The 27,190-nt window shown below is 41.9% G+C and overlaps 1 protein-coding gene across 1 annotated transcript in view; it reads left to right on the top strand.

The window, feature by feature from the left end:
- The first annotated feature begins 892 nt into the window (after nt 1-892).
- Nucleotides 893-27,190, top strand: part of LOC140493556 (neuropeptide FF receptor 2-like) — a 119,321-nt gene continuing 93,023 nt past the window's right edge. Inside the window, exon 1 of the mRNA XM_072592115.1 lies at nt 893-957. The gene's annotated coding sequence lies outside the window, so the exon portion shown is untranslated. The remainder of the gene's footprint in view (nt 958-27,190) is intronic.

The raw sequence follows: 27,190 nt of genomic DNA on the forward strand, positions 1-27,190 counted from the left end.
TCAGCCATGATCATATTGAATGGAGGTGCAGGCTTGAAGGGCAGAATGGCCTACTCCTGCACCTATTGTCTATAACCTGTCAGGACCTCTGTTTAAGCAGAAGCCAGTCAGATATGCCAGCAACTGGCTTTATTCTTGTTCCTTGCATCGAAGGCTACAGCAATAATCTTCACTTCTGTCCCTTCCCTCCTCACGCTTTCTTTCCTGCTCTTTCCAAACGTTTTTTTTTCCCTTCCTATCCCTTTCCTGTACGTCTGTATTTTGTTTCTTAGTCGTTCTGCCCAATTTTTGCCGCCTTTTCGTCCTCAATCAATTATCCCTTTTCCTGAAATAACTTCCCTCTCTTTCCTGTTTATCTCTCCCTCTATCCGTCCCAGTTTCTCGATTTCTAAGACAGTTCATTTTTTTTTCTCTCTCCTGTTCAGATTCACTCCCATTCTCTTTATTTCAGTTTGTGGGCACCCTTGGCTTTTTCCCTGGTCGCCTTATTTGCTTTTTTCCCCCCATTGCGCTGCCTCCTTTTCCCTGTGTCCGGACCGGAATAGTCCAGGCTGTATGACGTTCCCTGCCCATCACTGAGCCCCACATGTTATTCCTGAATAAATCTGTGAGGGATACTGACGGGTGACAGTTCCTCATCCTCCTGCAGCCTGTGCACAGCGTAGGTTGCGCGTGTTTCATAGCTACAATTGCAGGAGTTAACTCCGGAAAGAGCTATGACTGTTGCTGCTCAGTTGTGTTACAGATGCGAACTGTTGGTACTGTCTTGAGTTGTGATGTTAGGAGCAAAATGCAATATTCGAGTGTTCATTTTAGTGGTGATCTATGTGGTATCAGAATGCTCTGATAGCCTTCAGAGCTGAAGAACAATACTCTTACCTTTAGGAGCAAGAACAAAGATTAGCATCACCAAGGAGAAGCTGAAGATTTTTTTGCTTGAGATCAATTCTGCTAACGGTAAGAAATTCACTTGCTCTGATATTTCACGAAGTAAATGATTAAATAATACTTGTCTGTGATAAAGCTTTGCTTAATCCTCAGATTTTTTTTTCACCGAGTTTAACCTGAGATAATTGAAGCTTTAAGCAGCAGCTTTAAATGCAATCCATTGATTTATTAAAGACTGCATTTTATTTCTGTTGCATAGAAATGAATTTGACAATAATTAAAGTATATTACCTCATGTATGCTAGACCATTGTTTCATTTGTTTGAAGTCGGATTCATTTTCTGTAAAAAAAAAGACGTTTTTTGGATTATTTTTACAGGTGTGTGAAGAATTCTACTATTAGTTTTAAATCATACTTTATGTTTGAAACTGTGTTCTCTGGTCTCCTCATCCAGTTCATGATAATATTCCAGATTAATTTCCATTGTGTGCATAACCATCTTGTAATTCTGAATAACATTACCAATCGCAACTGAGCAGGTCAAATTTTATCATCTTTTTTCTCAAATTCTTGGAATCAGCCTTGCGATTACAGCTACCTCATTTGATTCACTATCTGTTTCTTGGCATCTGGAATCGGACTGCATTTCGGATGCATTATAAAGTTTGATCATGACTGCAGCTGACCTGTACAGTAATGTTTAAGAACTGTAGTAAATCTCCCTGGCTTTAATGATTGCTGTTACATCAGTTGGATGTCTTCACTATCAATTCAATATTATGATCTCGCAGCATTAGGGGAACCCTGATTTACACAAAGGTGGGAATGGGAGCTTAATATTCCTCAATGTACTCAGGAGAAACGGGGTAAGAAAAGAAAGATGGAGTCAAGGCCAGTGGCAGAATTGATCAAATGGTACAACTGCAGAAGGTGGTGATTTGGTTAAAGGTTCCAAAGAAAGGATATATTTAGTTCAAGTTAAAGAACAAAATTGTTGTGCAGTTGAGAGACAACAATAAACAACCAAAAACTGGAAAAATGAGCAAGGAAAGCATTTCAGAAAGATGTCAAACCAATAGAATGGGGAAAATGGGGAGAAAAATATGCAGGGAAAGAAAATTTTGGAATGTGTACAGATGTGTTCTAGATCCAGATCTAGGGAGTATATGAAGCAAGTGGAGCTGGCCTCAATGGAAAAGCAATTGGGAAACACTGAACATCATATCATTAGGTTTAGAATAGCTATAGAAAAAGAACATTGAAAAATCAAATGTGCACATGCTCTTCTGGAAGAAAATTAATTTCAGTGAGTCAAAAAGGTATCGGACGCAGGTAGGTTGAAAATTAAGATTAGCTGGTAAAACAGCAAATGAGAATGAGGAACCCATCGTGAAGGAGGTAAGTTTGGTGAAACAAAATCCAGTGATGGGGAAAGAAAATACCTCCAAATCTAGAGCTTACTGGCTGACTAAAGAAATTTAAACTGATTCAGCAAAAGCAGGTTTCTATCAAATGTAAGGTTAATAATTTGCTCGAGAATCGAACACAGAAAGCAGTGGTTATCTAAATATTAGTGAATAACATAAAAGAAAATGCTGGTATATTTTATCAACATACAAATAATCGAAGGAAAGGTAACATGAATGAGGACATTTCTGACAGTCTTCTGCAGCAGAAGGTATAGCCAAGGTACTAATTGTTATTGGTCTTCACAAGAGGAGAGTATAATGTAATTGGTCAATGTTACAGTGAAGGTGTTGCAGGGGAGAGGAGAACATGTCAACACTGGAAATCATAAAACCGGACACAGGGCAACTTAAATGGCAGATAATGCTAAAAAAAAATTCTAAAATCTAGATACGGAGGTACACTTTCAAAGTTTGCAAATAAAAAAAGCTTCAAAGTATATTAATGAAAAAGGAGCATAGGAATAGACTTTGAGAGGATGCAGCTGGTATAATGGGCATGACAGATTAAAATTAATACAATGCAATGTGAACTGATGCAATTGGAAGAGAAATTAACAGAGACAACATAAAGTAAATGGTACAGTTTTAAAGGGAGTCCAGAAACAAAGAGAGCTGGGGCTGAACATACAGGATCCCAAGTAAAGTTGGTAAGGCTGTTTAAAAAAAACCATACAAGAACAGTCAGGACAAGAGGATACCAGCACCTCCAAATTCCCTTCCACATTGTTTTCCTTAAATAAGGCAAGACTAAGGGAAGATTTACTGGAATTATTCATAAGTTTGAATACTTTTACAGGATAGATAAGGAGGAATGGTTTTCACTGAGAGGAGGGATAACAACCAAAGGATGTAGATTTAAAATTAGTAACATAAAATGTTGGCAGTGGGGGAACATTGGAGATGAGGAGAATTTCTTTATGGTGAAAGACTTCTGGAGTGGAATTCTATGCTAACTCTTGCAGAACACCGGCACAGATACATTGAGCTGAATAGTCTTTGTGCTCTGGGACCAAATAATTCTAACATGTATTTATTTTGTACTTAATTCTATTAAAATTCATCTGTCATGTTCCATACTTACCATTGTCCAATTAAGTTACCCATTGATGAGCTGCCTTGTCTGATTTTACCACCCCTTCTACCTTAATTTTCATTAAGTTTCTCAACCCTAGTTATTTACATAAATCAGAAACAGTCATCTCCCAATAAAGCATTCTGGAGCATTCAACTTAGTCCATCTCTGCACTCTCAGTTCCCACTAGTAAGTATTCATTGTATGAGGTTTACCAGGAACCTCAAAGTTTGACTTTAAAGTAAGAAACTTTGGAAGAAAGAAACTTTGGAAATCTAGTAACACCACATCAGTGGTTTATCACTTTGTCAAACAAGTTGATGAAATTGGTCACTTAAGTAATTTAGCAGAGCTTTCTTTTTCTTCATGGGTGTGGAATTGCATTGCTGTGGGCATTGGGCATAAATTCGTGGAGTTCAGACTGATCTTGGTATTGAGCCCATATATTTAGTGCTTGTGTTAGTATGAAGTCAGAAGTCACACAACACCAGGTTATAGTCTAACAGATTTATTTGACATCACAAGCTTTCACCTGATGAAGGATCAATGCTCAGAAAGCTTGTGATTTCAAATAAGCCTGTCGGACGATAATCGGTGTTATGTGACTTCTGACTTTGTCCACCTCAGTCCAACACTGGCACCTCCACACGGTGTTAGTATGATTCTGGTAATGACCGTAATGAGCTGATTGTAATATGGGCATTGAGTGTGTTCAGAATTTTTAAGGCATTAAAAATGTTGGTTGAAATGGTCTTATTTTCAGTCATGTATCTCTGGTTCATGACTAGCTGCCTCAATACCCCTTCTCCCAACATCACCTTTACCTCCAAAAACAGTTGCAAAGATGGTATTCTTTATCACAGGTATTGAAATAATCTATTCAACTAACTCTTGATTTCCAATTTTCTTTGAATATCAAGCCAAAGCTAACCTAGACTTCCCTGCTAGGATCCTTTTCCTCATTTTAAGTCCAATCTCTCCTCGTGTCTTTTCGAAGTTCTTGTATCGATGACAGATGTTTCTTGCTCTTCTGACCATATTCTCAAAAAAATCAGCTGGCTAATAAACATTCCGTCCTGGTTTCCTGCACATTATAATGTGAGATTATAAATGATTTCCCTGCTCAGATTCTGTCTCCTTTGCTTTGGTTTACATACTGAGTCAATGCTATCAATACTGATGCTTATGCCTGGTTTCTAATTGTACTTCAGAAAGTTGTGGGCCACCTTTTTCTTAAGTTGCTGCAATCTGTTTGTAGAACATACTCTCACTGTGCTATCCATGTGACAATGAAGAACAATGGTCAGAATATATGTAGGTAAAAATAATGACTGCAGATGCTGGAAACCAGAGTCTAGATTAGAATGATGCTGGAAAAGCACAGCAGTTCAGGCAGCATCCGAGGAGTAGTAAAATCGACGTTTCAGGCAAAAGCCCTTCATCAGGAATACAGTCGGAATATATCTGTATATCTGTTCCGATGCATGTGAAATCGAATTAAACTTGAAGATCAAGACCCTTTCCTTCTGGGCGATTGAAAGCTTGCAAGTTTGAGAAATGCATTGCTGCATTGTATCTTGAGAATATTATATCCTATGGCCATGGTGCACCAATGGTGAAAGGACTAAATGTTTTAGGGGCTGCACGATGGTTAGCACTGGTGCCTGACAGGTCCCGGGTTCGAGCCCAGCTCCAGGCAACTGTCTGTGTGGAGTTTGCAGATTATCTCCGTGTCTGCGTGGGTTTCCTCTGGGTGCTTTGGTTTCCTCCCACAATCCAAAGATGTGCAGGTTAGGTGACTTGCTAAATTGCCCGTAGTGTTCAGGGATGTGTAGGTTACATGTACTGGTCAGGGGGAAATGTAGGATAATAGAGGAGGGGAACCGGTCTGGGTGGATTACTCTTCGGAGGGGTCGGTATGGACTTGTTAGGCCGAAGGGCCTGTTTCAACACTGTAGGGACTCTAAAAAACTTTAGGTAATGGTCCTGGTTGATATTGAATTTCATATGCCATCCAAGTAATATTCCACCATACTCCTGACCTGCACCTGTTGATGGTGAACAAGCATTGGGGAGACAGGAGGTGGGCAAGTCATTGTAAAATTATCAGCCTCTGGCCCACTCTTGTAACTAGGGCATTTACAAGAGCCAAATTCACTGTAACTTGAGCATTAGATGACAGGTGAACCCCAGGATTTTGACAGTGAGCAATCTAACCACAGTTGTCAATGAATGTCAATGAGTACTCATCTTTCTTTTGTAAGATTACTTCCTACATATTCCTACCATTACTTCCTACATATCAGCCCAAACCTTCCTATTGTCCACATCTTTCTGCACATACTCATGGACTACTTAATATTTAAGGAATTGCAAATAAGTCTGACCAATGTGCATTCTTTACCAGCAGCATTGTTCTGAGCTTATTATGATGGAAAAATCATTGATAACAGTGGTTGAAGCTATTCACCATACAATAGCTATTTGATAATAGTGTTGGTATTGGATATGACTTTGTGGTTTGGGTATTAATATGGGGAATGAGAATGTGAAAGTTTGCATTTGTTGTATTAACTATTGACTTCACCTAACAAAGGGGCAGTGCTCTGAAAGCTGGTGATTTCAAATAAACCTTTTGAACTATAGCCTGGTGTTGTGTGCCTTCTGATGATTGAGTATGAGTATGTATGGATTTGTTTATGAGTTCAAAGTGTTTTCTAACATCAGCAAACAAACACTTAGAAGCAAGGAGTAATCAAGAATAGTCAGCATGGCTCTGTTAAAGGAAAGACATGTCTGGCCAACTTGATTGAATTTTTCAGAGAGATAGCCAGGTGTGTAGATGACGGTAATGCTTTTAAAGTAATCTACTTTGGATTTCAGCATGGCTTTTGATAAGATCCCACAAGGAGGACTGATAGTAAAGGTAGAACCCATGGGATCCAAGGTAAGTCTGACAAATTGGATAAATTTGGCTGACAGCTAGGAAGCAGAGGGGTATTTTTGTGAAGTCGATATCCAGTTATGTTCCAAAGGACCCTTAGTGCTTGCAGCATATGTAAACAATTTAGACTTGAATGTCGGAGGGTTTATCAGTAAGCTTGCAGATGATACAAAAATTGGTGGGGTGGTAACTAGCAAGAAGGATACCCATTGATTACAGGGGGATGTGGACAGATGGGCTAAACAGTGGCAAATGGAAATCAATCTGGATAAAGTGTGAGGTGCTGCACATGGATAGGACATACAAGACAAAGGAATGGTAGGACCTTGGGAAGCACTTTGAATCAGAGGAATCATGGTGTGCATGTCCACCTATCCCATCAGATAGTGGAACAAATACATAAAGTGGTAAAAACAATGACTGCAGATGCTGGAAACCAAATTTAGGATTAGTGGTGCTGGAAGAGCACAGCAGTTCAGGCAGCATCCAAGTAGCTTCGAAATCGACGTTTCGGGCAAAAGCACAATTAGTTGAATGAAAATATATATTGGTAAATGTTAAAAAATGGTCAGGCAATGTAGATATTTTTGTCATTTAAAAAAGTGTCAGCTTTCTTTTATTGTGCATGCATATAAGAATTTTAAAAAATCAAAGGTGAGCACACATAGTTGTCAGTTGTCAGTGGATTATAGAGTCATAAAGGTCTATAACATAGAAAAACACCCTTTGGAGCATTGAGTCTATTCTGATGAAGGGCTTTTGCCCGAAACGTCAATTTTGAAGCTACTTGGATGCTGCCTGAACTGCTGAGCTCTTCCAGCACCACTAATTCAGAAATACATAAAGTGGTTAAGAAGGCTTTACTTGGAATATTTGCCTTTATTAGCCAAGGCACAGTGCTTACCAGCAAGGAAGCTATGCTGGAACTAAATACAGAGGAACCTCCATTATCCGGCTGATGTTTAATGGAATTTCGGATTATCCGAACAAGATCGCAAGGTCCCTATGCTTGGCTAACTATGTCATCTGGTGCTTGATTATCTGGTATTCGATTAACCGATCGAAATACTCCCCACCCGTGTCCTTTGGAAAATCGAGGTTCCTCTGTAAACATTAGTTGGGCCACAGATCGAGTACAGGTTTGGAATCCACATTATAGCAGGGATGTAATTGCACTCTGGAGGATGTAGAGGAGATTTACCAGGATGTTGCCTGGACTGGAGAGTTGTAGCTATGAAAAGAGATTGGATAGACTCGATTGTTTTCCATGGAGCAGAGGAGACTGAGAGGGAAGTGTAATTGAAATGCATAAAAGTATGAGGACAGGGCAGACAGTAAGGAACTCCGCTATTGGTCGAGGGACCAATAAAAAGGGGCATTGATGGAAGGTAAGGAGTAGGAAGGCTAGAGTGGATGTAAGGAAATTTATTTTCACGACTCAGAGAGTGGGAATCTCAAACTCACTGCCTGGAAGGGTGGTAGAGGTATAAACCCACATAACATTTAAGAAATATTAAGCTGGGCCATGTGCCAAGGCAAACAAGACTATGGGCCAAGTGCTGGAAAATAGGATTAAAATAGTTAGAGTCATAGAGATATACAGCACAGCAACAGACCCTTCGGTCTAACCTATCCACGCCTACCAGATATCCCAAATTAATCTAGTCTCACTTGCCAGCACCAGTTAGGTGATTGTTTTTGACTGGAATAGACTCAATGCTCCAAAGGGTGTTTTTCTATGTTAGAGACCTTTATGACTCTATAATCCACTGACAACTGACAACTATGTGTGCTCACCTTTGATTTTTTAAAATTCTTATATGCATGCACAATAAAAGAAAGCTGACACTTTTTTAAATGACAAAAATATCTACATTGCCTGACCATTTTTTAACATTTACCAATATATATTTTCATTCAACTAATTGTGCTTTTTTAAAAGGTATCCTGGGAATCAGCAGAAGCAGCCTTATGATTTTTGCATTTTGCTAAGATTGAGATCTAAATCTCACTAAATTATTGAACATGAATGAAATCTTTTCAAGGATGTTAATTTAAACATTGGAATCAAATGGTCACAAAACATTTTGAAACATCCTTCTCCTAATTCATTGCTTTCAAAGATCAAACAAACAACAACATTAAAGTTGCCAGCACTTTCCTATAAATATATATGAGTGCTTGGAAATGGGGAGGAGGAGGTGTCACAATGCAGTCTGAGAAAACAGCATTCAGGCAAACTGCTACTGAAATTATTTTCAGTTCTGATATTGATAAACCACAGTGCTTATTTCATTTGTGTCTTGATGCTGTACATTATTATTTCATAAATATGCACTATTAACATGAATACACATTGCTATTAGCAGTATCAGCCATCAGTCATTTAACATAATCATTTGACATTTCTCTGCTATTTTAGTGGAGGTGTTAAGTGGTTTAAATTAAATGATATTGTCTCTCTGTTGAATAAGAGGCAGAGCAGTATTGTTCAGTCATATCATATGCAGCAGTTTTTAGGCACGTGAAGTTCTGATCCAATGTATAAAAGATGAAAAATTTTGTTTGTTTTTTCCCATCCTTGTTTTTCATACTCTTCCAGATTTCTCCATTACATAGAATCATAGATTAGATTAGATTACTTACAGCGTGGAAACAGGCCCTTCAGCCCAACAAGTCCACACCGACCCGCCGAAGCGCACTCACCCACGCATTTACCCGGCACCTAACACAATGGGCAATTTAGCATGGCTAATTCACCTAACCTGCACATTTTTGGACTGTGGGAGGAAACCAGAGCACCCGGAGGAAACCCACGCAAACACTGGGAGAATGTGCAAACTCCACACAGTCAGTCGCCTGAGGCAGGAATTGAACACGGGTCACTGGCGCTATGAGGCAGCAGTGCTAACCACTGTGCCACCGTGCCGCCCACCAGAGTGATAGAGTCATAGAGATGTACAGCATGGAAACAGACCCTTCAGTCCAACCCGTCCATGCCGACCAGATATCCCAACCCAATCTAGTCCCACCTGCCAGCACCCGGTCCATATCCCTCCAAACCCTTCCTATTCGTATACCCATCCAAATGCCTCTTAAATGTTGCAATTGTACCAGCCACCACCACATCCTCTAGCAGCTCATTCCATACACATACCACCCTCTGTGTAAAAAGGTTGCCCCTTAGGCCTCTTTTATATCTTTCCCCTCTCACCCTAACCCTATGCCCTCTAGCTCTAGACTCCCCGACCCCAGGGAAAAGACTTTGTCTATTTATCCTATCCATGCCTCTCATAATTTTATAAACCTCTATGAGGTCACCCCTCAGTCTCCGACACTCCAGGGAAAACAGTCCCAGCCTGTTCAGCCTCTCCCTGTAGCTCAAATCCTCCAACCCTGGCAACATCCTTGTAAATCTTTTCTGAACCCTTTCAAGTTTCACAACATCTTTCTGATAGGAAGGAGACCAGAATTGCACGCAATACTCCAACAGTGGCCTAACCAATGTCCTGTACAGCCGCAACATGACCTCCCAACTCCTGTACTCAATACTCTGACCAATAAAGGAAAGCATTCCAAACGCCTTCTTCACTATCCTATCTACCTGCGACTCCACTTTCAAAGAGCTATGAACCTGCACTCCAAAGTCTCTTTGTTCAGCAACACCATTAAGTGTAGAAGTCCTGCTAAGATTTGCTTTCCCAAAATGCAGCACCTCGCATTTATCTGAATTAAACTCCATCTGCCACTTCTCAGCCCATTGGCCCATGTGGTCCAGATCCTGTTGTAATCTGATGTAACCCTCTTCGCTGTCCACTACACCTCCAATTTTGGTGTCATCTGCAAACTTACTAACTGTACCTCTTATGCTCGCATCCAAATTATTTATGTAAATGACAAAAAGTAGAGGACTCAGTACTGATCTTTGTGGCACTCCACTGGTCACAGGCCTCCAGTCTGAAAAACAACCCCCCACCACCACCCTCTGTCCCTACAATGTGGGAGCAGGCCATTCAGCCCACCAAGGCCACACTGACCCTCCAAAGAGTATCTCACCCAGACCCACACCCATTTTCCCTGAAACCCCACATTTCCCATAGCTAATCCACCTAGCCTGCGCATCCCTGGACTCAGTAGAAAATTTAGCATGGCCAATTCCCCCTAATATATACATCTTTGGAATGTGAGAGGAAGCCCACACAGACACAGTGAGAATGCATACACGCCACACAGACAGTTGCATGAGGGTGGAATCGAACCCTGATCCCTGGATCTGTGAGGCAGTAGTGTGAATCACTGAACCATTGTGTTGCCATTTACCTGCCCGTCTCTCTTTGTTCTTCATTTTGCATCTTATTTAAAACTCCTTTCATTATTTTAACTGCTGTCACAGTCTTGGTTATTGTGGCACATTAATTAATTAGCTGTTTCTTACCAATTTCAGAATCTCTCAATGATTTGATTTTCAATTACTTGCATTCCTTCTTCTTACATCAAGTATGTCTGGAATTTCCTCATCGCGAGAGTGGGGCTGGAAAAGCACAACAGATCAGGTAGCATCTGAGGAATCCTGATTAAGGGCTTATGACCAAAGCATCGATTCTCCTGTTCCTCGGATGTTGCCTGACCGGCCGTGCTTTTCCAGCACCACACTCTGATCTCCAGCATCTGCAATCCTCACTTTCTCCTGGAATTTCCTCATGGTTGTTTACTCTTTTGTATTGCATTGAATGGATCACTGTAAATCACTTCATCTCTAGCTGTGCAAGAAATGGAGCTTGAAAATACCAATCATTTGGACACTGAATAAACTTGAAGCTCCAAAATGATATCTGCAGTACACTGATACACCTTCAGGGTCAATTGAAAGGAGACATATTGGTGCGCGTATAGTGAATACACCAGAGGTAATAGGGCGAAGGGTCAAACCATGAATGAGGATAGATTTGCCATTAGTGATGATATTTTGGAGTCCAAGCCTCCCAGACCCTCATTGAGGCATTTTTGACTAACTTACAGGTTAGTCATTTCTTTTGGCCGATTCTACAAATTAGCAAGTGTTTAGGGCATTCTGTCGTTTCAATTTGAAAAAGATCTACAAGATGTTAAAGTGAGAGTTGCTGAATTATTTTTCTCGCCTTCACAGCTCCCAGACACTGGCGAGCATCTCACGTGGAAGAAAGCATGAGTTGGACAATGAGCAGAGGTCACACAGTGCAGGACAAAAAGGGAAGAGGAAACGGAAGTGGGTTTTTAGAAGGAGACCGTATAGACCCAGGGTACAAATCTCAAACTTGAAACTCAGCAAGGATCATTGTTTGGGACATCCATGCATCATTAAGGTCATCCTCAATGTTCTCAGCCTCATTCTGCAGCCAAAAGCTCAGAGCAGAGCAAAGACCACAGTCCCTGCAGCCATGAAGGTGGCTATGGCAATGAACACTTCTGTGTCAGACTCCTTCCAGGTTAAAGTTGGAGATGTGTACATCTCACTGTTTGCCATCCTTTGCTGCATGAGGCAAATAATTAAAGTTTGCTTTTCAGGGAGATCTAAACAGATTTCCTTCTCTCTGGCCAAAGATAAGCAGCCGCAGAGACTCATGAAGCTTCCCCATGGTGCAGAGAGCTATTGACTGCACATGTCGACTCCACCTTAAGGTGGAACCAAAAAATGGAAATGATGCCATATTGCATACCAAGTCAACGAGTCAACATTGTGGATTCACTTAGTACCTGTCTTTCGTGTGTCTTTGCCTAGCCTAGTGTTCCAATGTAGAGCTCCTTCAGTGACTGCGGCATGGTTGGTTGAAAGCCAGAAGAGATTCCTGATAACCTTCTCGGATAACCTTGACCAGTTCTGGGCCTAGAGGCTTGATGTCAGACTGCACATTCGGCGGCCCACGTTGGATGGCAGGTACCAGCAAAGACACTGTCAGAGTTGCACCAAGATGTTGGGTAATTGCTATGTGTGCTGCCATACAGGCACCAGGAACAGCTATCGGATACTTGTTACCAAGTGGAGGTCGAACCCTTCTGTTAATTAAAACCAAACACCCAGAAAAGCTCGCCTCACCTTGTAATCTGTTAAAATGTGAGGGAGTGGCACAGAACAGCTAATTTCCACTACTCAAAGAAAAATAACAACTTATTATCCTAACAGACCACTAAACAAAGCTTTCCCCAAACTGAACATTATGCTATTAACATGCTGTTCCAATAACACAATTATTAAACACTACATTAACTTAATCTCAAGTCCACATAGTCTCTGTCTTCTCCGCTGTCTTCAATCTTCCATCTGCTGATCTCCCTTGGTCTGTTTTTTTCTTTTTACTGTAAGTATGTTTTACGGGAAAAGGTACCTTTTGATATAGAATGTCTTCTAATTTCTCTGAGAGCAAGATTTTACGTGGGCAGTTACCTGTCCGGCTCTACAGCAGTTGCTCTGCTATTCGGTGGCAGTTGCTCTGACCAATTTTCAAAATGCCTGTGTTTTTTATTACGTCCTCCCCCAACATCATACCCACTCATTAGTTTGATGTTGTCAAAACAATAAATTCAAACTCAATTGGGTTTTAGTAACCTGATCATAATTTAAATTAATTGGTTAAATTTGAATTGTTGCCAAAACAGCAACCAAAACTCAGGTCTCCATTGAACAGCCAATTGTTACATGTATCTATTTTAGAATAGCCCATCTCCCAGCCTTTCCATCCTGAGCATCAAATTCACTCAAATTCAGAAAACACTCTCTAATTTAAAGTGAACATATCCTCATTCAACCTCATAACAAACTGCATCATGTACTTTTGGGGATAGGGAGCAAAGTTTTTTGACAGACTTGACTACCTCCTTCACATTCAAAAGGATAAACCCTGGGTAGCTCTGCGCAAAGTCGTGTGCCATCATGACACTAGATATCTCCATTTTTCTTTCACATTGACTTCAAACATTCGAACTGATGCATCAATTATTTGTGAGTGTACCCATCATTGTTTTCCTGTAAAATCCACCCCTCCCCCCCAGCAAAATCTCCATCAGTAGCAGGCCTGGTGTGCTGTTCCAGATTCTATGGAGCTGGCACTTTGACTATAATTTCTCCCCAGCCTGGCTGCAATCCACCTGGATGGTCTGTGCCTCACTACGTGCAGCGCATGTTTGGATGGGAGGCGCAGCGCATGTTTGGATGGGAGGCATGATGGCTCAGTTGTTAGCGCTGCTGCCTCACAGCACTAGGGAGCCGGGTTTGATTGCAGCCTCGGGCGACTGTCTGTGCAGAGTTTACACATTCTCCCCGCGTCTGCGTGGGTTTGTTCTGGGTGCTTCAGTTTCCTCCCACAATCCAAGTATGTGCAGGTCAGGTGGATTGGCCATGCTAAATTGCCCAAAATGTTCAGGGATATGTAGTGTAAGTATATTAATCAGGAGTAAATATGGGGACTGGGTCTGGGTGGGTTACTATTTGGAGGGTTGGCGTGGACTTGTTGGGACGAAGGGCCTGTTTCCATGCTGTAGGGATTCTATGATTAATGCTATTTTCTAAATTATGAGTGTCTGAACCTATGGTTATGACAGTGCTGAATTTTCACTTTTTGGTGTTCCTGCATTGCCTGATAAGATTGCTTGTGTATCCAAAAAAGGGAAAAGGTGAAAAGTAGCATGAGGTAAAAGATTTGGGAAATTAAGTTAGAGATACATGCTTGCACCATCCATCAGAATATTTTAAATCAGGGAGCATGAGTCAAGAGTGAGACAGAATAAATTAATGTTAGTTTGTGCATACCCTTCCCTCCCCCTTACTCGATACACAGAGGTGTTACTAAGGTCATTGGATAGCAATCACAAGTGGGAACCTTGAATTTTTTTTTTGGCTTGTCTTTGACTTGAGATCACTGAAGCATACAGTCTGAGCCGAGTAAAGGGAGGTGGGCATATCAGCCAGACTGACCATTTACCCATATCCATCATCAGCTTATGCCTACCTCCTGAAATAGCAGGTGCCTGACTTAAACTTGCCCTCTCCTCTCTGGGGTTTTAAAGGTGGTAGGTCTGCCTGGCCAGCACACTTTACTGAATTGACCTCCACCTCGACAAGCATTCAGTTCTTCTATTTATTCAGTCGTGGGATTGGGGCGTTGCTGACAAGGTCAGCATTTAATGCCCACCCTAGTGGCCCTTTGGAAGATGGTGTTAAGCTGCCTTCTTTAACCATTGCAATCCATCTGCTGTAAGTTGACCCACAATGCCCTTAGGGAAGAAATTCCAGGATTACAACCCAACGACAGTGAAGGAACAGCGATATATTTCAAATTTGGGATGGTCAGTGGCTTGGAGAGCAACTTGAAGGTGGTAATGTTCCTGTGTATCTACTGCCGCTGTCCTTCGAGGTGGACATGGTTGTGGACTTGAAAGTTGCTGTCAGAGGATCTTTGGTGAATTTCTGCAGCGAATCATGTAGATTGTACACACTACTGCTACCAAGCATCAATTGTGGAGGGAGTGGAGGCTTGTGAATGTGGTTCCAATGAAGAAGGGCTACTTTGTCCTCTATGATGCCAATCTTCTTGAGTTGGCCCCATCACACTCCTGACTTCTGCTATGTAAATGGGAAAGTCAGAAAGTAAGTCACTCGTTACAGTATTCCTAGCCTCTGACCTGATCTTGGACTTTAAGTAGAAAGTCCATTTGAGTTTGTGGTCAATAGTAACCTCCAGGATGTTGATAGTGGGGGGGGTTCAATGATGGCAAGGTTATGGAATGTCAAGGAACTGTGAGTAGATTGTCTTTTATTGTAGATTGTCATTGTCTGGCATTTGTGTGATGCAAATGTTACTTGCCACATGTCAGCCCAAACATGGACATTGACCAGATCCTGTTGCATTTGAACATGACTGCGGTAGTATCTGAGGAGTTGCAAATGGTGCTTCAGTTACCTGATGGTTTAGTGAGCTTATCCAGCCACTGACAGAAGCAGACACATCCCAGCACACTTCAATCCTAATATGATTTACTTGATCTGAACTTGATTGGCAATGTGATGAGTGAAGAGGAGAAAATTCGCCACATCTGGTCACTAACCAGTGATCCATGTTGGAGTTGTTCATGTATAGTCTTTGGGATAGCATGGAATATTGCAGTATGTTTTGTTTTTCAAAGACCCGCCAATGTGGATATCAGGGAGGGAAGAGATGAGAATGAAACTTTCCCCCAGGAAAAACAGCCACTTCATGAGGAAAATTGCACAATGCCTGGATCAGCAATAGACGGTTCTGTCAGACCAGAGGATGGTATTTTGACTAGAATCCCAGCAAAGACAATGCTTGTTCTAGATATAAAGTGAAGCTGGAGATGAAGATTTTGACTGGTGTTTCCACTTGAACTAAAGTTGGCAGTAGGTCACACACAAAGGAGAGGCATAAAGTTGAGATTTGCTAGAGTCATTGTTTGAATCTCCAGCATTTCTGAACTCTGTAAATGATCCGGATAATGAAACTTTTGGCTAAGTGTGAATTGCATTGATTTTTTTGGAGGAATTGTTGCTATGAGATCTCTTGCCAGCTCTTACCAAACCTGCTGTATTAACTACCTTGCCTGACCTGATGGTATTCCTCATGACCCATTCTTTCTCAATTTTATTACATCCCATTCCTGGAACAACTCGCCACTCAGCAGATGCCCACTAAAAGACCAGCATTCATTGTGTTCATGTAATCTCTGAAAGGCCGCTATGCACCAAGCAAGTGATAACAGTCCAGCACTGCCCCTCGATGCCAACATAACAGCACCTCAGCCACAAAGCTAAACTGCCCACGGCATATAACTGGCATGGCTGTCACACCCTTGAGCATATAACCCTGGTGTCTCACCCTAGGTGTAAGCAACAGTCCATATGTCCTGGGTTATACCACATCTAAACACCCTCTCTAGGTCACTATTACTCTGTGCTAACTGCCTAATGTAGACCAGCATCTTGGTCATTGCCCAGTCAGGCAACAGTAACCTACAGGCAAGCAAATGGACAGTGTTAAAGATGTAAATTTCAAAGCTTTTATTTATTGCCAACAATAGGAAACATAAACAAAACCAATAGTGGTTGCAGTTCACCTCCCACAATGCAAACCAAATGCTGGCACCATGAGCAGTGAATATATTGCAGTTTGTAATGGTTTGCTGCACCAGCTCCCATCAACTGGAACAAGATGTCAATTAGATCCTGTTTGGCTTGTAATGCCTGAGGCGCCTGGGCTCTGACATGCACAAGGAGAGTTTCCTCCTCCCCAATTTCCTGTCCTCCTCGGAAGACTGCTCCCATTACCCCAATTTTTCAGCATCTATCGCTGTCTCCCGTTGCCTGTTCAAGATGTGCAAAGCATAACATTTCAGGGTGATATGGCACACTCTGGCCTATATTGGAGGGATCCCTCAATTGGTCCAAGCAGCAGAACCATGTATTCAGCAGCTCCATTTTCCGTTCCACCAGGGTCCTGGTCAAAGCACAGACATTGTATCTGCCCTCCACATCAGCCTGGGATTTGTGTAATGGTGTCATGGTCACAGTGGGTAGCCCTTGTCCCCCAGTAACCATCCTTGTAAGGAACCTACACCCTCAAACACATCAAGTGTATGAGTCATGTTGGAGTTGTGCCAGCTGCCAGGCTAGTGGGCACACACCTCCAGGATGTCGTGGTGATGATCACCTGTCCATTAATAAGTGGAACCCCTTCCTGTTGATGAATTCTAGTGCCATGAGTATGCAGGCTATGGCATCCTGCACCCTGGGGCAAATCTGCTATGTTTCTGAATCCTACTTGCCAGGCTGCAGCATTGACCTCATCATGGGTCAGCAAAATGAACTTGTATAATCTTGAACAAATGGCACCAGTCTCTGACCTGATGATTTTGTGGGTGCACAACAGGGAGACTCCACACAGATCACCCTGTGTTCCCTGGAAGAAGCCAGTCATGTTGAATAAGTGGCCAATAGACATGACTGAGTAGACTCCTGCCTGCTGTGTTGCAGTTCCCCGACTGATGATACATGATTCCCCTCACATGCCTGTAATGGCCCTATAGGACTGACCACTAAACACCCCCGGATTGTATTCAGCCAGATTTCCTGAACATATCCTGAACGAGGAGTCCTTGGACTGTCTGGCATGGCTGTTTGATCAAATACATGTACAATGGGTTTGCCAAGGGTGAAGTTGGCACATGCTGTAGGTGTTAGACTGACATCTTGGAGTGCTGTTCAGAAATATGAATAATCTCCCCCTACAGAACCCTACCAACAAGCTTAACAAGCAGTCTACCTGTGTGTTGGGTGAAACAGCATTAGCAGTAGCCTTTGACTGAAGTGCCAGTATGCGAACAGGCAAGGCAAGGCATGGATGCTAAGAGCATGCAGGTAGGCACTAAGTGAGTGAGCACTAAGCAGCCCTTGATGCAACCTTGTCCAATCCATAGTCTGGGTGTCTATCCATGTACCTAAAGAAGCTGCCAATGCTAGCTACCAGTGCACCTTGCAATATGAGTCTGTACTTCGAAATAGGTCTGAAAGTGTCTCAGAGCGGTGCAATGACAGTCGTGAGGGGTTGACAAATACTTGAATGCCAATGTCCATAGACAAGGTAGGCATGCGGCTTGTGCCCATATACCTTGCCCTGGGATAGTGTGTGCTGAGCAATATGAAGGCTGTCCACAGCTCGTGGTCACCTGAAGCCTCCAAGTACCTTCAGAATTTTCAGCATCTAGTTTGTTCAGCACATTTGGTGAGATAGGAAGCTGAATATTAATGAAGTGAGCTGTGGCATTAATAAAGCGTTTAACAAATAATAATTGGCAACTTGCTGCTGCCTAGCAGGAACGTTGCCTCACCATTTGCCTTAAACTTTGGAAATGCACTACAATACTCTCACTGTTAAGGTGGGCCTGGCTAATGTTCTCACCTGATTCTGCCACAAATCTTACCATAGCCATGTCGCTCAGGCCCTGACAAGATTCCATTATACGTTTCTGCTCTTTGCTCTGAGGCAGCAGTCATACAGTAAAACATGTCAATGTGCTGAGGTAAAGACATCATTTATAAGCAGCCTCCAAAGCAGTAGCTAGAGAGGAGAAGTCAAAAGCAATAACAGTTACACTGACGAACAATATTACAAAATCGATCTTTCATGTGCTAATATGGAGGATGGTCAAATGATTTGCTTCCCTGATTTACAATTTCACACAATTTCTCTTGTTTTGTATTTGTTCTGTTATTTTGGCTGAACTAACTCCACAGAGGCCAGTATCCCATCTCCAAGTCTCCCTTTATTTCCATGTGGGAGAATCCTTGACACTGATCCAGCTCCCACACAGTCAGCTCTCAGAGTGAACAGAACCTCTGATGCTCCTGACCTCGTTACAATCAGTACATGGGCAATGCTGGCTTGGCCAATATTTATTGTCCAACCTTGACTGCCCTGGAAAAGGTGAGGCTGAGCCTCTTTCTTGAATTGTTGCAAATCATGCAGTGTGGGGACATCTACAATGCTGTTAGAAAGGAAATCCAGACGTTTGACCCCCTGTTGGTGGAGGGAAGTTTCCATAACATGTTGGAGCAGAATCGGGTTTGCTCCGCCATTCAATCATGGCTGGTAAGTTTCTCAATCCTCTTCTCCTGCTTTCTCCCCAAAACCCTTGATCCCCTTATCATGCAAGATCCTATCCATCACTGTCTGAAACCATTCATTGACATGGCCTCCTCAGCCCTCTGTGGCAATGTGCCCCACAGATATACCACCCTCTGGCTGAAGAAGTGTTTTTGGTCTTCATTGGCTAGCATTTCCTTTTTGTAAATTGTTCTTATGAATTGCAGCATCATTGAGAATGCCAATGTTCAATCTGCAAGAACCAATAACATGGTGTAAATCAAACTTGACTGACATTGAATTCTCAGCACATTCACTCTGCATACAATGCAAATGGATAACAAAATGATTGCAAATTACATGTAGATTCTGATTTGCAAGTATATACTTCATGTTTCTGTCCCTTCAATATCTAAGTGTCCAACCAACATGGATCCCCCACTTTTGATACTGACTTCTCTCACTGTAGACATTGTCCCAGCAATTCGCCTATTGCAGTTCACTTGGAATGAATAGTAAATGATGGCAGAGACTGCAGTCAGACCGTCAGCACTAGGCTCCACCCAGTTGCCATGTGATCCCCGTTTCACCCCCACCCCACTCCCTCCCCAAGACTATCCAGTTGCACGAAACTCAAATGGTCCTGCTAGGTTTGGGCTCCCCTCTTGTGGGAGTCTCCATTGGTCAGCTTTCCCCTTTCTAGAAAAAATATAATCCATTAGAAATGAGTGCGGGGTGGGGGGGGGGGGGGGGTGTCTCCATGACTTCCTGAAAATTGAATTCTCTATAGTGGTATTTCCAAAGGTACTTGATAAGGTGCCACATAAAATGTTACTGCACAAGATAAAAGCATGTGGTGTCAGCAGTAAGATATTAGTACACATAGAGGATTGGGTATCTAACAGAAAGCATCGAATTGAAATCCCTGCAACCAGGTGAGAAGAACTGAATTGGCTCCCTTCCATTTAAGCATCTATATACTTCACAATAAAGATACATGAGGCTTTTCATCTCTCCAATTAAAATCTATACTGAGAACAACAGGGATTCAATCAGAAGTTTTTCCAGAGTTAAAGATAACACAAATTTATTTCCAAGCTATACTAAATACAAATGTTAAGCCTAACCTAATGCAGCCACTAGGGCACACACCAAAACACTTACAAAGAGATAGTGTGCATTACAAAGGAAGGTAAAAGAATATTCAGGTCAGAGTGGTTTTGGTTATCTTCGAGGAGGAAGATTCTTAAATTATTTGATTATTTACTGTCCTTTCAGTTATTTTTACGGTTCTTAGCTCATTGATGTTTCTTCTCTGGAGTTGTTTCTGTGGCAACTCTATGTCTCTTAGTGGATCAGTTTCTGTGAAGGACAGAGACAGCAGCTTCTCTTTCAGGAATCTCTCAAAGGTACCTTTCTCCTGTATTGAAATAGCGATTCCATTGTGTTTGTCCACAGGGTTCTTTCAGTGAATCCATGTATCAATGGCATCAATGTCTAGTATTTTTTATTGTTAAGGTTTTCATGAAGCCATAAGAGGTTTTTGATAGGTCCATCGGTTCTCTTAGCTTGCATTTTTTAGGCAATTTGTCTTGTCTCAGTCAAATTTGTGAAAAATGTACCAACGATGAGGTGATCGATTGTCAAGGACCTGAGTCAAAGAGTGTGGCGCTGGAAAAGCACAGCCAGTCAGGCAGCAGCTGAGGAGCAGGAGAATTGATGTTTGTTGTCAAGGACCTGAAAGGTATGGGCTATGAACATGACAGAGAGAAAATAGTCAGACCTGAAAAGGTCTTCAGCAGCCAAAAAAAACACTCTCTCACTCACTTGTCCACAGTAAACCTCTTTAGGCCTGAGGAAAACCAATCATCCTTCCTTCAGCCAATGCTGCAAGTTGTGATTTTGGATGGAATATGTCAGAGTCCTTCTGTAAGTGAACTAGCCACTTCATACATCTTGCAAGTCATCAGACTCATTCAGAAGGTTGAGGAGAAGCCCTCAGAGCCAATACAGGAGAGCTTGTGAACAAAGACACCAAACTGTTTCTCCCAGTTTTACCACCACCCCTAGTGTTTGTATATTCCTTGTTTATATCTACCTGTCGATGTTTACCTGTAATAAATATGATTCTTGCTAAGTACAGAAACCTGGTCTATGTTTTCTATCGACCTGAGTTGGTTTGGGAATTTTGTGTATTTTATTAAAAATTTTAACTTCAATGATGATTCCAGGAATAGCAGAGCTTGATTTCCAGTATGTTACCCCAATGAGTCATGACAAAATCTGCAAATTTTAGGGGAATAGCCCTGCACAGGATAAATAGGAAATGTTCAGAATGGCAAACTGTGACCAGTGAGCCCCAGCAGAGATCAGTGCTGAGGCCTTTTTTATATGAATATCTTGGGTGAAGTTACCCTGTGAATTTCAGCTAAACTTGCTGACAATACATTAGAGAGAAACAGGAGTTTTGAGGAGCATGTAGAGAATGGGCAGTACGGTGCCTCAGTGTCTAGTATTGCTGCCTCACAGCACGAGGGACACCCTCAAGTGACTGTGTAGAGTTTACACCTTCTCCCCGTGTCTGTGTGGGTTTCATCCAGGAGCTCCGGTTTCCCCTCACAGTCCAAAGATGGGCAGGCTGGAGGGATTAGCAATGAAGAGTGATAGGGTTGGGTGGGGTGGGTCGGGGTGGGACATTCATTGGAGGGTTGGTGTGGACTCAGTGGGCTGAATGGCCTGCTTCCACACTGTAGGAGACTGTATTATTCTATGTATCTGCAGAGGGATATGGATAGACTAGGTGAGTGGACAATAATTTGGCAGATGGAATATAGTGTGAAAAAAATTTGAGGTTACCTTTGTTAAAATAGGAAGGCAAATATTATTTAAGTCGAAAGAGAGACTACAGAGTGTTGTGATACAGAAGGATCCCGGCATCCTCATGCTTGAAAGACAATATTTGTCTGCAGACACAACAAGTAATGAGGTAGGCAAAAGAAATTCCAAGGTATACCTCTTCATTAAAAAGGCCAATGGGATGTTTTCCTTTATTATGAAATAAACACAGTGGTTAGCACTGCTGCCTCATAGCGCCAGAGACCCGGGTTCAGTTCCCGCCTCAGGCCACTATCTGTGTGGAGTTTGCACATTCTCCCTGTGTCTGTGTGGGATTACTCCGGGTGCTCCGGTTTCTTCCCACAGTCCAAAAATGTGCAAGTTAGGTGAAATGGCCATCCTAAATTGCCCGTAGTGTTAGGTGAAGGGTAAATGTAAAGGAATGGGTCTGGGTGGGTTGCGCTTTGACGGGTCAGTGTGGACTTGTTGGGCCGAAGTGCCTGTTTCCACACTGTAAGTAATCTAAGATAATCTAAGTTTAAGTAATCTAATCTAAGCACAGGGCACTGATGAGCCTACATCTGTGTGCAGTGTTGGTCTCCGTAAGGAAGGATGTAAATGCATTGGAGAGGTGCTTTACTAGATTGATGCTTGGAATGAGTGGATTGTATTAGGAAAGGTAGGACAGGCTGGGCTTGCTGCCAATAGAGTTTGGAAAAGTTAGGGATAACTTGGATTGAAATGTAAAAGGTTCAAAATTTTTCGACAAGGTAAACAGGGAAGTGATGTTTCTTCCTGTTAGTCAGTCTACAATTAGGTATTGTAATTGTTTAAACTTAGGTTGCATCATTTTAAAATTAGGTGGCATTGTTTTAAAATTAGGTGGCATTGTTTAAAATTAGGTGGCATTGTTTTAAAATTAGGTGGCATTGTTTTAAAATTAGGTGGCATTGTTTAAAATTAGGCGTTTGGTGTCATTTATCTTGGACAGAGATGAGAAGAAATATTTTCTCTCAGAGAGTTGTACGACTTTGGAACCTCAATCTCAGAAAGCAGTGGGAACAAGGTCTTTGAATATTTTTACATCAAAGTCAGATAGGTTTGTGTTAGGTGGAGAAATTAAGGGTTATCAGAGGCAGGTGGGAATGTCGAATGTGATTTGCAAATAGATCTGACATGATCTTATTGAATGGCAGAACAGGTCCGAGGGGCTGAATGGTCTACTGCTGCTCCTATTGCCTTTGGTCATAATGTTCCTGTATTGGAAGGTGGATGTATAGAAGTTTACCCATTCACAGCATACTACTTTGGCCTTCTCATTTACAGAGAAACATGATTGCTTTGGATATAGTTCAGGGAATGTTCACCAGATTGACTCTGAAAGTGAATGAGTTGGCCGAAAAGGAAAAGTTGAGCAGGTTGATTCAATAAGTTTAGAAGAATGGAAGGTGACTATATTGGCGTGTGTAAAATTCTGAGATGGTTTGACAAGGCAGATGCTGAGAAAATATTTCCTTTTGTGAAGGAATCTAGAGACGTATGTCCTCTGTAACAGAACCAGAAGTTTCTGTTCTCAACCCTCTTTTGCCTAAGGAGAAGAGCAGCAAGTCCTCCAATCTATCTTGACACTGCCATTTATCTTGAACAATTCCCATAAATCTTTCCTGCACTCTTTCAAAGGCCTTTACAAAATTCCTAACTTAACACAATACTTCAGTTGAAGATGAATGAGTTTTTATTAAACGTTAATTGCTCCTCCCTTGCTTTTGTAATCTGTGCCTCTGTGATTATGGCCCAGCGATTGTATGCCTTATTAACCTCAGCCTACCCTGACACCTTCAATGATTTATCATGTGCTCCAAAGTCTCTCGGTTCCTGCATGCCTTTAGAGTTGTATCTTTTATTTTGTGTCAACATGCCACCATAGTTGGTCGAATCTCAGAAACAGACTACAGACGGGAGGTGGAAGACCTGGAAAAATGGAGAACTGAGAACAACCTAGCTCTCAATGCCAACAAAACCAAGGAACTCATTATTGACTTTTGGCAGGATGTTATTCATGCCCCCCTGCACATTAACAGCACTAGAGGTGGAGAGTATCAAGCTCCTGGGAGTGGTCATCCACAACAAGCTTTCTTAGACTTTTCATGTGGACGCACTGGTTACAAAGGCCCAACAATGTCTCTTCTGCCTCAGGCAGCTGAGGAAAGGTGGCATGACGGCGAATACACTTGCCAACTTTTGTAGGTGCACCATCGAGAGCATTCTGTCTGAATGTATCACTACCTGGTATGGCAACTGTATTATTCAATATAGGAGACGGTTACAGAGAGTGATGAACTTGGCTCGGACAATCATAAAGGTCAACCTCCCATCTATAGAATCCATCTACCAGCCCACTATCAAGGAAAGGCTGCCAGCATTCTCAAAGATCTATCCCAACCTGAGAATGTTTTTCTACAACCTCTACCATTGGGGTGAAGGTACAGAAGCCTGAACACACACACCAGCCAGTTTTGTAATGGTTTCTACCCTACTGTTGTTAGAATACTGAGTGGACTCACAAACGCTTAACATTTGCCTGTACCTGTGATTTTGGTTTTGACACTGTTTACCTGTTATTTACATATCTATGCTACTTAACTCTGTGATCTGCCTGTATTTCTCGCAAGACAAAGCTTTTCACTGTGCCTCGGTACACGTGGCAATAAATTCAATTCAATTCAACATTTGTCTTCTTTATGTCACTTCATAACTCTGGATTGAATTTCACATGCAATGCGACTGTCCATTCCACCAGCCTAGCTATGACGTCTATCACTGACCTAATCGCAATTCATAATATCTATTTTATGTCATCTACAAGTTTTGAAGTTGCTTGAACATGTAAGGCCAAAACAAAAAGCAAGAAAAATATTGGTCCTGCTGCCAATCCTTGGGATCCCACTCAACACCTCTTTTCTAACAATCCCAAAAAGAACTCATTCACTGCTATTCTCTGTTTTCTGTCATTGAGCCATTTTCATATCTAAGCTGCCACTATTCTTTTTATTCCATTGTGTTCAATTTGCTAATAAACCTATTATGTGATGCTTTTATCAAACAACATTCGGAAATTGGGGGGCAGGGGACAAAAGTGAGGACTGCAGATGCCGGAGAAGTTGGGAGTTGAAAAGTCTGGCGTGGAAAAGCACAGCAGGTCAGGCAGCATCCGAGGAGCTGATGAAGGGTTCGGGCCCAAAACATCGACTCTCCTGCACCTCGGACGCTGCCTGACCTGTTGTGCTTTTCCAAACTTCCCAGACTTTGGAAGTTAATATATATCACATCAACTGCATTGCCCTCTGAAATAACTGCACAGAGGCCAGTATCCTATCCCCAATTCACCCTTTATTTACATGTGCACTGTACTTGGGCTCTGACCAGCCAGCTCAGAGCCAGTTCCTAGAATGATGAGACTCTGACTCTCTTTTTTTCCTGGTTTTATTTATTTTATTAAACTGTACAGTTTACAAAACAATTAACGTTAACAGAGTTGAAAAATGTGGTGCTGGAAAAACACAGCAGGCCAGGCAGCATCCGAGGAGCAGGAGATTCGACATTTCGGGCATAATCCCTTCTTCTTATACCCGAAACGTCGATTCTCCTGCTCCTCGGATGCTGCCTGGCCTGCTGTGTTTTTCCAGCACCACATTTTTCAACTCTGGTACTCCAGCATCTGCAGTCCTCACTTTCTCCTAATTAACATTAACAGCAGTGTACAGAGAAACAGCAATTTTACAAGGTTAAAAATCACACAACATCAGGTTATAGTCCAACAGGTTTAACTGGAAGCACTAGCTTTCGGAGCGCTGCTCCTTCATCAGGTGGTTGTGGAGTACACAATTGTAAGGGACAGAATTTATAGCAAAAGTTTACGGTGTGATGTAACTGAAATTATACATTGAAAAATACCTTGATTGTTTAAGTCTCTCATCGATTAGAATGACCATGTTAGCTTTACTTCTTTCATGCGTAAATCACAAAACTATTTTTTTTAAAAAGTTACATTCTCAGGTTAACTTTAACAATTGGTGTCAGCCCAGATAATGTGTTGAAGGTGTTAGCCCCCTGTGTGCCACTGCCTGTGCCATAATGTTTAGACTGATTCTAGTCTAAAAAATGAATTAACAGAACCTTACATGGATTCATGCAGTTTTTGAGCCAAGTACAATGTAACTCTGCAAGTACAAATTCACCCCACAAATGTATGTGTGGATGTAGGTTTGTGTGGGGTGTGTGGGGTGTGTGTGTGGGGGGGGAAGCAACACCGGCATCTCCAAATCAATTTTACAAGAGAGAGGGGTGGCAAAGCCAGGCGCCAAACCCCACCTTTCAGTTTTCAGGAAATGAGGACAAACCTCAAATCCCACTTTCAAGCATCACAAAACAGTAACAATTACATAAGATAGTCCAATTACATTTTAAGAAGTGCATGAAATACAGACACCCCCCACCCCCCCACCTCCAGCAACCTACCCATCACCCATTCCTCCCATTGCCCAGCCACTCTAAGGCAGCCCTTCCCTACGCCGCTTCTCGCTACTCTTTTTTTTAATTTACTTTAATTTCCATTCACAAGATATACTTGAATAATAATAATAATAGATTTGATTTCATCCTTCTATAAGACTTTGCTAAACATGATCAATGATAATCCAAGCAAATATAATAACTCCCTCAAAACCTTGTTAACTTCATAACTTGGGTGAGATGAAAGGACTCTCCTTTTTTTTTAAAAATAACTTTTCTCAATCTACCCTGTTGATTATTTTTGATCAAATTTAATATCTCAAATATCCTTTAATCTTAGATACTCCAAGGATGCTTTTTAATCAAGCTTGATAATTCAACTCACACCTCAGCCCAGTTCTCCTGGCTCAGACATAGGGAAACTGATACTGCACTACAAGAGTCCTCTCTCAAGCGCTTAACCTAATTTTTCTAATCAACCTGTTCAGAGATGTTATTACACACTTCCAGAGCATGTTTGACATGAATCCAGGCCTCTCAGTCCAGGGGTAGGGAACCTACCACTGCAACACAAAAGGGCCACTCTCTTCTTTATTTTTTTTTCTTTTTTTTTTAACAAATCTTTATTCAGTTTCCACCACCAGGAAGAAACAAAAAACCAAAGCGGCCAGTGACAAGCAGTGCTCTTCACCTCAAAGGGCAATGTTGTGTGATCAAACAGTGAAGGGGAGGGCAGGGATTAAATACTGTCTTCTTTTTTTTTAAGAAAGGAAAACACCCGAGTGGCCAGTGACAAGCAGTGCCCTTGATATTCACCTTTTTTTTATTAACCCCCACACT

Source organism: Chiloscyllium punctatum, chromosome 2, assembly GCF_047496795.1.
Source record: "Chiloscyllium punctatum isolate Juve2018m chromosome 2, sChiPun1.3, whole genome shotgun sequence".
Lineage (NCBI taxonomy): Eukaryota > Metazoa > Chordata > Chondrichthyes > Orectolobiformes > Hemiscylliidae > Chiloscyllium > Chiloscyllium punctatum.